This window comes from Urocitellus parryii, chromosome 7 (assembly GCF_045843805.1).
Source record: "Urocitellus parryii isolate mUroPar1 chromosome 7, mUroPar1.hap1, whole genome shotgun sequence".
In the NCBI taxonomy this organism is placed as follows: domain Eukaryota; kingdom Metazoa; phylum Chordata; class Mammalia; order Rodentia; family Sciuridae; genus Urocitellus; species Urocitellus parryii.
In genome coordinates this window covers 116,574,412-116,586,327 of record NC_135537.1, presented here as the reverse complement: position 1 = coordinate 116,586,327, position 11,916 = coordinate 116,574,412, and positions in this window count along the sequence as shown.

The window sequence follows — 11,916 nt, the reverse complement described above, 5'->3', positions numbered from 1 at the left end:
TCTTTTGCACATTGGGCTTTAAATTATTTTATATTCAACATGAGATATGTCCATTGAGCCCCCATGTTAAAAAAATGTGTAATCTTATGATTGCCTGTACTCTAATTCCTGTTTAGAAATATTCATATATGTTGTCCTATTCATTTGTTTTTTGTCCTGATCATGAACATTCTGTTAATCATACATAACTTTTGATAAACGTATAGGATCTCTCAGCAATATGCCCCCCCCCCAAAAAAAAACTTATTAGGCAATACTAAACCTAATATTACCAAAGAATAACAGCTCTTTGGAATCTGTGCCTATATGTGAATATCAGATTCTATGTATATTTAAAATATAAGTTTAATTTTCCTTTATAAATTTGCATGAAATATATTATGTATTCTTGCTAAGAAATCCTCATGCATCAACTAGGTCAAAATCGGTATACATAGAACACACCCTATGTCTTTCCCTATCAAAAACACTCAAACGTTTTGAAAGGCATGATGAAAAATTACATGTTATCTGATATGCATATTCATTTCAAAACAATAAATTTCTGACAAAGAATTCAATTTGAATCTTGAACTTATGCTGATACCAAGTTCAAATTTGTGGAAAAATCCAGTATTCTTATGAACTCCCATGTGTTTTTGAATAAACCATTGAGTATTCAATGGTAATGGTGTCAAAGTGAGAGCCTGAAGCATACATATTCCACCCACATTGGACCCATTGAACCTGATGCATGAGGCCTGTTGGATATGATGTGGAAAGCCCTCAGGCATGATTTCTATAGATGTAAACAGGTAGACAAGATTGCTCACCACTACTTGGGCCCTATCTGAATACAAAACCTACCTAGCTGCCTACTTCATTATTGACATATGCCTATGCCTACATCCTGAAATTTATCTAATTTCCATGAGGTAGAAGCTCTGAAGCACCTTAGGAACTCCCTCTGCTCATCATGACAAAATAAGAGTGGGACATCATTGACCGCAAGTTATTAAAATGCTGGAGATAACAGATCCAGTATGTTTGAGACTACTGATGATGAAGCTGGGGCATGAGAGAGTAGGTGTTGGCCAAGAAATATGTATCTCTGGCACTGACTTCCAAGCAATGGCACCAACACAGATGTTATCACACACCTGCACTCCACTGCTCCAGGGCCAGTTGCCAATGGGCTCAAAGTCACTGGCATCTCTGTTATACACTATTTTTATGAAGTCTAGTCAAAAAATCCACTGTCTGGGTCATTCCATGAGGGAGCCACAAAAGATCCTAAGGTTCTCCAGTGCTTCCTGGTAATGGAAATTTCCAAAAGTTCATGGTATTGGTCTAGCCCTATTTTAAGAATAAAATAGGTGGCACTGTGGGGTTAAGATACATTCAGGTGCCATTAAGTGGTGAGGAATCTCTTTTAAATAAATGCTCTGGAGTAATCACATGGGCAAGGCTTCCCAAAGAGTTGTCAAAGGTCATAAGAAGTCAGGCTCATTGGGGTCTAAAATGTGAGGTTCTGTGTGTTTTGGCTCTCATCAATGGAAGACAAGGCGTTACTAAGAAAATCATGTGATATCCTGGCTGAGATCACAGTGCTCTGGAGAAAGCCACCCTGGGCCTAGATCTCAGTTTCCAAGGGCGCCTCTTCTGCTTGACCTCCTAAAATTCCAACAAAATTCATGGCAATACTTCTCTGAGGTCAGTTCCAGAACTCAGTCTCTAATGGGAATCACATCAGAGTTCAAGCTAAGATTGACCCAGTCATCTCTTCCAACCACCATACAAATGACCACAATTCAAACAAAAACACTCCCACATGGCCTTCATCCTCTTCCATATAGGCACTCATCATAACATTCCGGCTGAAGTTTCCATACGGGGAGAAGTCCAAGATGGTGTCGAAAGTAAGCTCCCATGCCCCTCATTTGCCTAAAATCATGGGGCATGGACACCCTTCCTGAGAACTAGGATAGATAAAATGGGCCTGCAGTTAACTGCTCCATTTCTCAAATTAGAGGCCGTCTGACTGCTGGGAGTAGATTCTTTATGTGTACTGGAGTCATGAAAAAACCCAACCACCTATGTACTACCTGCTGCTGAGATTGGAACAACTTTTTTAACACAAAGGATCCCTGTTCTCACTTCATGGAGATCAGGAGAATTATCAGAGGAAGGGGAGAGATTTATCCAAAGTTATTGTGCTTTTGTGTCAGTTTTGTTTTGGATGGACACATGGGATCTTTATTCAGTTCCATATGGTGTTGAGAATCTAAGCCACAGCCTCACATAGGGCCAAGAGGCTGCTTCATACACATCCCTTTACAAATCACATTACCAAAGAGCCACAGGTGAGGTCCCTTAATTTCCATTTTGAAACTGTTTTCTTGATGCTTCACAAAGGGTTGGCCTGAGGCAAAGACCTTCTTGACATTCAGAGGAACAGAATGATAGGTCAGAAAAAAAGCCTGGGGACAGACATTTCCACAAGATGAACACTATGGCATTGACAGCTCCTGATCTTTCTACTTGGGTTGCTATCTAGCCAAGCAGGATTTCTCTACTGAGAGCCTTACCAGTCACAATGATTTCTGAGTTTTCTGGGATGCTTGGCATTTCCTCATTGCCTTTTTCAATCCAGTACATGGCCATGTCCCAGAGCTTGGAGGTGGCACATATCTTGGACACAAAACCATGAGTCCATTCTGGAGAGTGGCCAAAATTCAAGAAGAATACAGGAGCTTAGGAACATAGAAGGTGTTGACCATCTGCAAGGCAAGCAGCAGTCCATTCATAAATTGGCCAGGATGAGTGCTGAGAAGCTTTCCACTAGACTGAACACATTCACTGATGCATTCTTTTTTTTTCTATTGTCTATGACCACAGATACAGTGGGATACATCTACATAGAAACACTCACCTTGAGCAGAAGAGCTAACTGTATATAGTCCACTCCACAAAAAACAAACCATTTTCCTCCATATTTTCAGAACATGAAACAAAACTAAATATTCAAACGTGGAAACACAAGCACACACACATCCCCCTAGGAGTTGGTCTGCATCTAAAAATTGTAATCTGACTGGTGGGCGAAACTATGTTCAATAGCAGTGGCCTGTCCTGTGTCAGCTCTGGTCTCCTTGGCCAACTCTGTGAAGTTGTCAGGAGCCAGTGATGAGCCAGTACTTTCTTTCTCAGGAAAGGCCTCTTTTCAGAGCTTTCTGGGCAGTTGGCCATCCACACATCAGTAGCTTCCAAAAAAGATTGACTCTGTCCTTGGTAAATCAACATACGTGAGCCCATTGGGACTGGGACAGGCTCTGGGTGCCTGGATACCTGGATCCCAAATTAAGAGGGTTCCATCACAAAGTAAGTGAGGTGAGGTCACTTCTTTCAAGGAAGTGAATGAGGTAACTGCCTTGGCAACCACTTTGTCCAAACAGTTGTTTCCAAGAGTCCCATGAGATGGAGGCTGACACATCTTCCTGTGACATTTTCACAAATTATAAATGTAGCATACCGTAAGTGCGAAGGATCAGCTATTGACACAGGCCTGGATTGGTCAATCTTCCCTGCATTGAGAAGAGAGAGGCTGATTCAGACATATCCCTTCATTCTGACCGGGTGTTTGCCATGGAAGATGACTTTAGGCTTCTGAGGTCATACCCAGCTGCCTATATCTTCTCCAGGGATCATTTCTGCATCTATCTTTGAGGTTCTCAGCAGTTGTAGGATCCCCTACATACCTATATTGAAAGATCAACTCTGTACCTGCTCTTACCTAAAATTAGATTGAGGGAACAGAGTATGGTTAGGGTTAATATCATGTTTTATTTGGGTTAGGAGTCATTCTGCTGGGTGAATACTGGTATTGGAACCTGGGATATTTATAAGAATGTAAGGTGAAATGTAAGTATAAAAAGAGAAAACTAGGTAAGATCTGAAGCACAGAAGGGCATTGGGCCCTTGATTTGGATACATAGTTTGAAATTACATTCTGCACAGATGTGTCATAAAAATCAATATAAAATGGATAGGATCTTGTACCTCAGATTATTGAATGTAGAAGAGAACATCCAGTGAAACAGGTATAGTGGGTAGGATTGCAGTGTAGGTTTAGGAAGAAGATTGAGCTTAGGTTGGATGAAAAGCCCTTTTGTGATAGGGTTTCTGTTAGAGAGTGAATGTGAATGTCAGCACACATGAAGAGGCAGTCACAAGAATGTACTCGGGAAAATATGAAGGAAAACAGATATCAATATAGAAGTTAGGAGATCAGGCAAAGTATACAGTGAGTGATAGGATTAGGAATATTTTCAACAGGGAGGGTGGTTGAACATATAATCTTAGGGAGAAACAAATATATAGTCCCCAATAGTATTGAAATTTGATAGCATTAGAAAATGTTGACATGGATTTCTTTTTAGTAATCCATGCTCTCACTAAATTTAGGCTTTGGCAGAATCATAAGATAAGTATGAGCTTTTCATTTTGGGTCAAGGATATTATTGTGATTAAATGTATGTGTATATCTGGTGACATGAGTATTTCTTCCACCATTTGTGGTAGCATGTTTTCAAACCCTACACATTAGTTTTGGGGATACCAATAGGAGCACCTTGTGCCTGTGAATATAGAGATGATGCATGAATAGACCATACTGTGAATACATAATATAACTGGTTCCAACTTTAAATAATGGATTGAATTGATATCTTAAAATATACATGAAATCTGGTATTCATATACATACATTCATTCCAACTAGTTATACATCTAGTGGCAATATTAGGGTTACTAATTATCATGAAGAGTGTGTGAGTTTTGCTTTTAAAACTATTAGGGAAATCGAAAATAATGTGTTTGTAAAGAAGTCTCATGAAAAAGGCAGTCAAGAAACATAGCTGAATATATGTGTTCTGATGTAGGAAGTGACTGAATGTGAATCATATGGCTATAAATTTGTGAACTTGTGGATGAAAGGATATATCCTATGATGTATACATGCTGAAGAAATAATAATGAACAAATGTTAAATGAAAATTAATGTCAAAATACACATCATGTCCCATATAAATCAACTTTCATTAATGTTAACCTGTGTCAATTTTGTAGAAATATTTGGAATGTTATGTACTATTCACTGAAGATTTTTTTCAGAACTAGGAAACAAATATGTATGCTGTTAAAATTAATATTTCTGAAAATGATATAGGAAAAGTTGATTATAAATCCACAAACATAAACATGAAAAAATCAAAGTAGTGCATAATAAGAAACATATTTCATATTTGAAAACTTTGGAGAGTATATATATATATATATATATATATTACACACCCAAAAAAAGTAGCAATAGATATGCCAATCAAAATTCATAATGGAATAGATACCATTCACAGATTTAAAAAATATTTATTTTTCAGAACACTGTTTTATGAATAAACTTGTACAATTATGGAGCTCACCATAGGTTGAATTTTCATTTCCCTCAGGGTTTTAGGGAAATGATCTGTTCACAGAGTTTGTATTTGTCAAAGTCAGAGAACTAACAAGAATGCACCTGTGACAGAAGGGAGGACTACATATATTCATATAAAAATACATGTTCTTACTTACACTTTAGAGAAAGGGAGTCAGGAAGTTACACATTTGTTGACTTTCAAAATTCATGGAGAAGTATTAGAATAAAAATGTGACTAGTTTTATAACATATCATTGATAAAACCAAAGGCAAGGATGCACCATGCCTCCTATGAACTTCCTGTACATCTTTTTAGTTAGGTTTATTTTTATCCATCATGTTAGGATTAGTAGTCAGAGTCTAGTAGGGTATGAGTTAGAGTCAGAGATTCAGTATTTCGAATGGAAAATAGGAAAATGAATCCAATGTGTATGCAAACAAGTGCTACACAGAAATTTTCCCAATGGCATCCAGAACAATGATTTGACATTACATTCACCCCAAATAAGACACAATTAGAAAAAAAAAAAAGAGGAAGAAAATCTGTGAATACATATCAGGAATGGAAAATGCTCAGCAGCTCACAACCTTTGAGGTGGCAAAGGAGATTACAAAAGTAGAGGTCAGGGTAAACATTCCACAAACATGGAGCTGAGCTGGCCCAATGACTTCTTGACAACCTGCCTCTGAGTTTGCGCACTTGAAATATATGTTGGTGTAAGGAGCCTTAGCTTCCTTTGTAGTGAGACCAACAAAGTTGGGTCTGCATCTATGTGAACTGGAGGACATGGTTTTTATTTTCCAATGAACATGAGGCAGCAGAGTTGAATCCCTCTTTGTAGGTAAAGTGTGGCCACTGGAGGATGAATGTCTCCCAGTGTGGATTGTGAAGCCATTGGGTCCTCCTCTAATTTTTGTGGTGTTTCTTGCAGCTGCACTGGGAATTTGGTATTTGCTTCATGAAATACAAGAAGGTCAACTGGGACACAGTGCTGGAGGGAGTTCTGTCACATGAGGTGGGTCAGGATCTGCAGGAGAAAATATCATCCAGGCTGCTATCCCATACATTTTTACCCCTTGATTGGAGCAACCTGATTCTGGACATTGCCCCCAAACCTCTCCACATAACAAGATGCCTTTACATATAAGGGTCTGCTGACTGCACCATGGTAGTCACATCTCATTTGGAGGCCAATGACAGATCAACATGGCCCAACCATGGAGGTTTTATTACACACCTGCACTCCACAGCTCCAGGCCCACTTCCCATCAGGCTCCAACTCACTGGCATCTCTGTTCTACACCATTTTCATGAATTAGAGTCAATTAAGGCACTTTCTGGTTCAATCATGATGAACAACAGGAGATACAAAGGTTCTCCAGTGCTTCTTGGTAATGTGAATTACAAAAATTTCAAGATATTGGTCTAGGCATATTTCAAGGATGAAGTAGGTGGCACTGTGGGTTTGGATTCATTCAGGATCCCTGAAGTGGTGAGGAATCTTCTTTCAATGAAAGCTCCAGAGAACTCTGCTGGCAATGTTTCCCAAAGAGTGGCCAAAGGGTCACAAGAAGACTGGCCCATTGGGGACAAAAATATGAGGTCCATGTGTGTTATGACTCTCAAAGATGGGTGCCAAGGCTTTAATAAGAAAATCATGTGATTTCCTGGCAGAGATTCCCAGTGCTCTGGAGAAAGCCACCCTGGGCCTAGATCTCAGTTTCCAAGGGCATCTCTCATTTTTGGCCTCCTAAAATCCCCACACAATTCATGGCAATACTTCTCTGAGGTCGGTTCCAGAACTCAGTCTCTAATGGGAGTCACACCAGAGTTCAAGCTGAGGTTGATGCAGTCATCTCTTCCAACCACCACACGAATGACCACAATTAAAACAAAGACACTCCCACATGGCCCTCATCTTCTTCCATATAGACACTCATCATAACATTCTGGCTGGAGGTTTCTCTAAGGGGAGAAGCCCAAGATGATGTCCAAAATAAACTCCCATTCCCCTCTATTGCCTAATGAAATCGTGGCCTGGACACCCTTCTTGAGAATCAGGATATATAAAATGGGCCTACAGTTCATACTGCTCCACTTCTCACATTTGAGGCCTATTGACTGTCAGGCGTAGATTCTTTATGTGTTCTGAAGTCATGTCAAAACTCAAGCACCTATGGGGTAGCTACTGCAGAGCTTTGCACAATCCATTTGACCAAAAGGATCCCTGTACTACCTTCATGGATGTCAGGAGCCTTACTAGAGGAAGGCAAGAAATTTCATCCAAAATGACTGTAAATTTTTGTCATTTTTATTTTGGATGGACACATGGGATCTTTATTTAGATTCATGTGGTACTGAGAATCTAAGCCAAAGCCTCACACAGGGCCAAGAGGCTAATTCAGACACAACCCTTTACAAAGCAATTAACCAAAGAGTCACAGGTGAGTCCCCTTCATTTCCATTTAGAAACTGTATTCCTGAGGCTTCCCAAAGGTGTGGCCTGAGGCAAAGAACTTTCTGACATTCAGGGGAACAGAGCAATAGGTAAGAAAAAGGCCCAGGGACAAACCTTTCCACAAGATTAACACTATGGCACTGACAGCCCTTGGTCATGCTCCTTGGGTTGCTATGTAGTCAAGCAGGGTTTCTATACTTAGAGCCTTACTGGTCACACTGATTTCTGAGTTTTCTGAGATGTTCGACATTCCCTTCAGCAATCCAGTTCATGGACATGCCTCAGACTTGCAGATGGTATATATCTTGGACACAAATCCACAAGCCCCTTCTGTAGAGAGGCCAGAATCCAGGAAGAATACAGGAACTTAGGAACATAGTAGGTGTTGCCCATCTGCAAGGCAAGCAGCAGTCCATTCATAAAATAGCCAGGATGAGTGCTGGGAAGCTTTCCACGAGACAGGACACATCCACTGATGCATTCTTTTTCCTACTGTTTACCACCACAGACACAGTGGGGTCCATCGACATATAAACACTCGCCTTGAGCAAAAGGAATCACTAGTAAATGCTCCACTCCAAAGGGAACAAACCCGCTTTCCTCCATATTCTCAGAACATGAAACAAAACCACAAATTCAAACACAGATCCACAAAGGCACCACCCCCCTGAGTTTGTCTGCCTCTATCCAAAGTGTTTTCTGACTGTTGGGTCAAACTGTATTCCCCAGCAGTGGCCTGTCCTGTCTCAGCTCTGGTCTTTTTGGCCAACTCGGTGAATTTCAGGCACCAGCGAAATTCTTTCTCAGGAAAGGCCCCTCTTCAGAGCTTTCCTGGCATTTGGCCATCCCCATACGAGTAGGTACCAAGAAAGAATGACTCTGTCCTTGGTAGATCCAAACAACTGAGACCACTGGGACTGGGACTGGCTCTGGGTGTCTGGCTACCTGGATCCAAAGTTCAGAGAGTTCCATCACCAAGGAAGTGAGATGAGGTCATTTCCTTAAAGGAAGTGAATGAGATCACTCCCTTGGCAACCACTTTGCCCTAACAGTTGCTTCCAAGGGTCCCATGAGATGGAAGCTGCTCCATCTTCCTGTGACATTTTCACAATTTAGAAAGGTATACATATCATAGGTGTCCAGGACCAGCTATCCATACAGGCCTGGATTGGTCCATCTTCCCTGCATTCAGAAGAGAGAGGCTGACTCAGACACATTTCTTCTTCCTGACCTGTTTGTTTGCCATGGAAGATGACTTTAGGCCTTTCAGGCCCTACCTAGCTGTTGACATCTTCTCCAGGGATCATTTCTGCACCTACCTTTGAGGTTCTCTGAAGGTGTTAAATCCCTACATATCTGTATTGCAAGATCAACTCTGTACCTTCTCTTATGTAAAATTAGATTGAGGGACCAGAGTATGGTTAGGGTTAATATCATGTTTTATTTGGGTTTAGAGTCATTCTGCTGGATCAATACTAGTATTGGGAAACTGGGATATTTATCAGTATGTACAGATGAAATGTAAGTTTGAAAACAGAAAACCAGGTAAGATCTGAAGCACAGAAGAGCCTTGGGCCCTTGATTTGCATACATAGTTTTGAATTATGTTTTGCACAGATGTATGATATAAATCAATATAAAATGACATAGAATCTTGTATGTTGGATCATTAAATATAGAAGAGAATATCCAGTGAAATAGGTATAGTAGGTAGGATTGCAGTGTACATTTAGGAAAAAGATTAAGCTTAGATATTGGACAAAAAGCCCTTTTCCAATAGGGTTTCTGTTAGACAGTGAATGTGAATGTCTGCACACATGAAGAGTCAGTCACAAAAATGGACTTGTGAAAATAAGTAGGAAAATAGATATTAAATAGACGTTAGGAGATCAGGCAAAATATAAAGTGATTAATATGGTTAGAAATATTTTCAACAGGGGATGGTTGAACATATAATCTTAGGAAGAAAGAAATATATAGCCCCCAGTAGGATTGTAATTGGAAAGCATTTGCCAAAGTTGAATTGGATATTTTCTAGTAATCCATGCTCTCACTAAAATTAGGCTTTGATAGAATCATAATATAAGTGTGAGCTTTGCATTTTGTGTCCAGAATATTATTGTGATTAATATGTAGATCAGGTGACATGAGTATTTTTTCAACCATTTGTGGGAGCATGTTTTGAAACACTATAATCTCATGTTTGGGGATACCAAAAGGTGTACCCTGTGTCTATGAATAGAGAGATGAGGTGTGAATAGACCATAGTGTGAATAAATAATATAATTGGTTTCAATTTTAAATAATGGATTGAATTGATATTTTAAAATGTACATGAAATCTGGTATTCATATACATACATTCATTCCAACTAGTTGTACATCTAGTGGTAATATTAGGCTACAATTTATAATGAGGTGTGTGTCTTTTGCTTTAAAAATGATTATGGAAATAAAAAATAATGTGTTATGAAAGTAGCTTCATGAAAAAGCAAGTAAAGAAACTTGGAGAAGTACTTGTGTTCTGTCGCATGCAGTGACTGAAAGTGAATCATATGCATTTAAATTTGTGAACTTGTGGATGAAAGGATATATCCTATGATGTATATATAGTAAAGAAATACTAACGTACCAAAGTTGAAAGAAAATTAATGTCAAAATACACATCATGTCCCATATGACTCTACATGCATTGATGTGAACTGGAGTCAGTTATTGAAGAAATATTAGGATTAGTACTCAATATTCACTGAAGTTAGTTTTGAGTATTAGGAAACGAATAAGTATGTTGGGAAAAATAAATACTTCTGATTATGATCTTGTGAAAAGTTGATTATAAATCCACATAAATACAAGAAACAAGGAAATGTATAATATGACTCATATATTTCATATTATCAAATCCAAAGAGAGTATATATATATATATATATATATATATATATATATATATATATATATAATAAACAATGGATATGACATTCAAAATTAATAATGGAATATATATAATTCATAGATCACAAAAATATTCATTTTACTATACATGGTTCTATTTATAAACTTGTTCAACTATGCAGCACACCATAGGTTGAATTTTCAGTTCCCACAAGGTTTGGTGGGAATGATTGGTTCACAGAATTTTTATTTGCCAAAGTCAGAATGCTCACAAGAATGTACTTGTGATAGCAGGTAGAAAAAAATATATATATACATGTTCTGATCCAGGCTACAGAGAAAGAGAGTCAGAAGTTACACATTTGTTAATCTTGAAAATTCATGGAGAAGTATTAGAATGAAAATGAGAGTAGTTTTATAACACATACCCTTAATGAAGCAAAAGGCAAGTCCAAGTATATACCATGCCTCCTATGAATGATCTGTTCTTCTTTTACTTTAGGTTAATTTTTACCCATAACATTAGGATTAGTAGTCAGAGTCTAGTAGGATATTTATTCAGGTCAGAGTTTCAATATTTCTAACCGAAAATACGAAAATGTTTCCAATGTGTATGCAAACATGTGCTACGCCAAAGTTTTCCCACTGTCATTCAGAAAATTGCCTTGACATTACCATGGCCCCAAGTCAGATACAATTAGAGGAGAAGTGGAAGAAAATCTGTGAATACATATCTGAAATAGAAAATGCTAAAAATCTCACAATCTTAAAGGTGGCAGAAGAGATTACAAAAATAGGGAACAGGGTAAACATTCCATAAATATAGAGGTGTGCTGGATTAATGACTTCTTGAAAGCCTGCCTCTGAGCATTGGGCACTTCAAATATATGTTGGTTTCAGGAGCATTAAGTTTCTTTGTAGTAAGACCATCAAAGCTGGGTCTGTGTCTTTGTGAACTGGGGGACATGTTTTCCTATTTTCCAATGAACATGAGGCAGCAAAGCTGAATCCTCTTTTTGTAGTTAAACTGTGGCCACTTGGGGCTGAATCTCTCTCCATGTAGACTGTGAAGCCATTGGGTAATCCTCCAGTTTTCATGGTGTTTCTTG